Here is a 3,119-nt window from a genome sequence, read left to right as displayed (position 1 = left end):
TCAGTTGGTAAAGAATCTGCCCACAATGCAGGAGACCTGGGTTGGAAAGATCCCTTTGAGAAGGGAAAGGCTACCCACTCCAGTATTCTGGCCTAGAGAATTCCATGGACTGTATAGTCCATGGGGTAGCAAAGTGTTGGACACGAATGAACAAATTTCACTTCACTTCAGTCCAGTAACCAGGAAGTCATGAAAAATGTAGTGGTGATGGGTTCATCAGAAGAAGTGACAAATGATGCCTACAGTAGTGGTCCTGGTTTTCCTTTTTTTTTCCCCCTAAGCTGTATGGTCTTTCCTGGCTCAGTAACCCTGGTTCTCAGCCAGATTTCAACCTCTGGTGGTGCATTACAAAAAATAAAGAGGGAAAGCCAGGTGACATATCAGAAACATTTGTTCTTCCTCAGCTGGGAGAGGTAGTCACTTGGCCACACAGGTCTTGCTGAGTTCAAAATCTCTGGCATTTCTGCAGTGAAGGAGTAACCTGATCCATTCTAGTCCCAGTGGAATGAGATCCAAAAGGAAGTATACCCAGTTGGTTGATTATGGCCTTAATCCTCATTAAATCTTGCTGGTCCTCAACTCACAGCCTGGCATTTGAAAGGAATGCAGCTGTCTTTTTTCCCAAATGACTTAGAAGGGGAGCTGGAAGGTTTATCTTCCAGGAAAACACATCTCAGAAATGTCCTCCAAGAATTTACCAAAATTCCTGAATATACTGAATTGTCCTATTATTAACCATTAATTGTCAGGGGAGAGTGAGAATGCAGTTCCTTATTAACACAAATTATGCAGTCATGTTTCCCACATTGTGGAAATCAGGTCAGCACTACAGAGTGCAATGGCTAAGCCTCACACTGGGAATACCACCTGCCTGCTCATGGTATTTCTGCTGTCCTGTATTTACTAATACAAAATACCAATAATAGGGGAAATTGTGTGAGGGAGAATAGACCACAAGTGAGAGAACTCTGTACTAGCTGCTCAATTTATCTGTAAACCTAAAGCTGTTCTAAGAAGTAATGTGTATTAATGTTTTTAAAGGATGTAACACCTTCAAATCATAGTTTCCGTGGCATTCTGTAACTGCTAATTATTACTGAGTGTTGGGGGACACCAATCTGGAGTCTGACCAGTTGGTGATTTCCATGCCTGGGCCTTCAACCTTTGCCAGCCTAGCAGTTCCTTTGGAATCTGGATGTGAAATCATGTAGATCAGGGTGGCCCCAGTGCTCCAGATGGTGCAGAGAGAGAACTAGCATGTGGTGAAGGCTGGAAGAAACCATCGCAGGACAGAACTCTGTGAAGATCTAGGAGGAAAGAGATTCTGCAGCTGCCCCACCTCTACGCACAGAGCAAAAGAGTATGGACACGACATGAGAGCTACAGGATAATGTAGCTGCCTCCTGTGCTGAAAACGCAAACAACAGAGTGCTGAGTCTTAACATGCCGACGTCTGGGCACTGACACCAGCAAGTGGCCCTCCACACTCCAACGGAGGGCGCACGGCCCTGGCCGCCTGATCCTTGCCGCCTGGGGAGCCCCCGCCCAGGTGACAGGTGACAGTACAGCCTCTTGGGCTGGAGTTGGACATGTGCCCTTCTTTCTTGGGCATTCCCTTCGGCGGGATGGGAGGGTGTGAAAGGCTTTCCAAAGTGGCCGGTTTTCAAATCTTTAAAACTGGCCCTTGAACCATATAAAAGCCTGGAGAGTGAAAACGTCTAGAGAGCAGCCCATGGGCCGCGCTGAACTTCCCTCTGAGGACCGAGCGAGCGCAGCAGTCTTGGGGACGCGGGGTGGGGGGCGGGGAGTGGATGAACCTGGAAGGAAGGAGAGAGAAGGAAGGTGAGGGAGGAAACAGCCCAGAAGAAACTGCTCACACCCAACCACACCCCGCGGGGCGCCAGCAGCGTGGGGGCCGCGGTCGCTCTGGTTCTGATCGCATTCCCAACAGAGAACGCTCTGCCCACCCCCTCCAATGAAGCCGGCAGAGCCCCACGATTAAACCTTTGGACCTGAGGTCCCAGGGAGGGGACATCCCACGAAGTCCTAAGGGCTCTTCTGGGGATGTTCAGAGCTCCCAGGGCAGCGGGAAGAGGACAACTGCAAACAGGAAAGGGGCTTTTTTTTCCTGGGGGGAATTTTACCTCAGGGCAGAAAACTCTAGAAATGCCGGTAGAACAGGTGCGTTTGGGGGAAGCCTAGTAACCTTTTCCTAATAACTTTCCTAGTAACAGCAAAAAGTTACTCATCCACCCCAAATGGATTTCAACTCTTTCCACAATGTCCAAACCTGAAGAGACGCCCGCGGGCCAGCGAGTCAGGCGCCCCCTGGCGTCGCGGAGGAAGCGACTCAGGGCGGGTGACTAGAGGGACAGGCGGGAGGCGGGTCCTGGGCCCGCGGTGCTGCGCGCCACCTGGCTCGGCAGTGGAAGAGTGAGCCACCAGACTGGCCGTGGTTCCATGGTGTAATGGTGAGCACTCTGGACTCTGAATCCAGCGATCCGAGTTCGAGTCTCGGTGGGACCTTTCTCTTTGGAAATCCTTTTACTTGTGCCCCCTACCCTGGTAGGGAAGAGTCCTAACTGGACGGCCAGAGAATTCCCTGAGGTAGGGCAGCTTGCTGGGATACAGAAAGAAGGGATATCTACTCCATGAGGCAGAGGAAAAAATTCCAGCATGAGGTAGAGAGACCACCAGGAGACCCCCACAGAGACTGAGCCAGCCTGCCTTTGAGTGTTTGGGTGTCTCCTACGGAGGTCCGGCTCTGGGTGCAGCAGACCTGGGTGTGGCATAAGCCCTCTTCCAGGAGGTCACCATTAACCTCACCATAGAGCCGCCAGAACTTACACAGGACTAGGGAAACACACTCTTGGAGGGCACAGACAAAACTTTGGGACCCAGAAGAAAGGAGCAGTGACCCCACAAGAGATTGACCCAGACTTGCCTGTGAGTGTCCAGGAGTCTCCGGCGGAGGCATGGGTTGGTGATGGCCTGATGCAGGGTCAGGGGCACTGAGTGTGGCAGTGCGTGCATGGGACCTTTTGAAGGAGGTCGCCATTATCTTCATTACCTCCACCATAGTTTGGTCTTCAGGTCAAACAACAGAGGGGGAACACAGC

General features: G+C 51.3%; 1 non-coding gene across 1 annotated transcript; it reads left to right on the top strand.

Annotated features, from left to right (window-relative positions):
- The first annotated feature begins 2,454 nt into the window (after window positions 1-2,454).
- On the top strand, window positions 2,455-2,526 carry TRNAQ-CUG (transfer RNA glutamine (anticodon CUG)). Its single transcript has one exon. It is a non-coding gene; the product is annotated as a tRNA-Gln (tRNA).
- The last annotated feature ends 593 nt before the right edge of the window (window positions 2,527-3,119 follow it).

This window comes from Dama dama, chromosome 20 (assembly GCF_033118175.1).
Source record: "Dama dama isolate Ldn47 chromosome 20, ASM3311817v1, whole genome shotgun sequence".
In the NCBI taxonomy this organism is placed as follows: domain Eukaryota; kingdom Metazoa; phylum Chordata; class Mammalia; order Artiodactyla; family Cervidae; genus Dama; species Dama dama.
The sequence above is the reverse complement of the archived record's forward strand: the minus strand, read 5'-3'. Positions and strand labels throughout refer to the sequence as shown.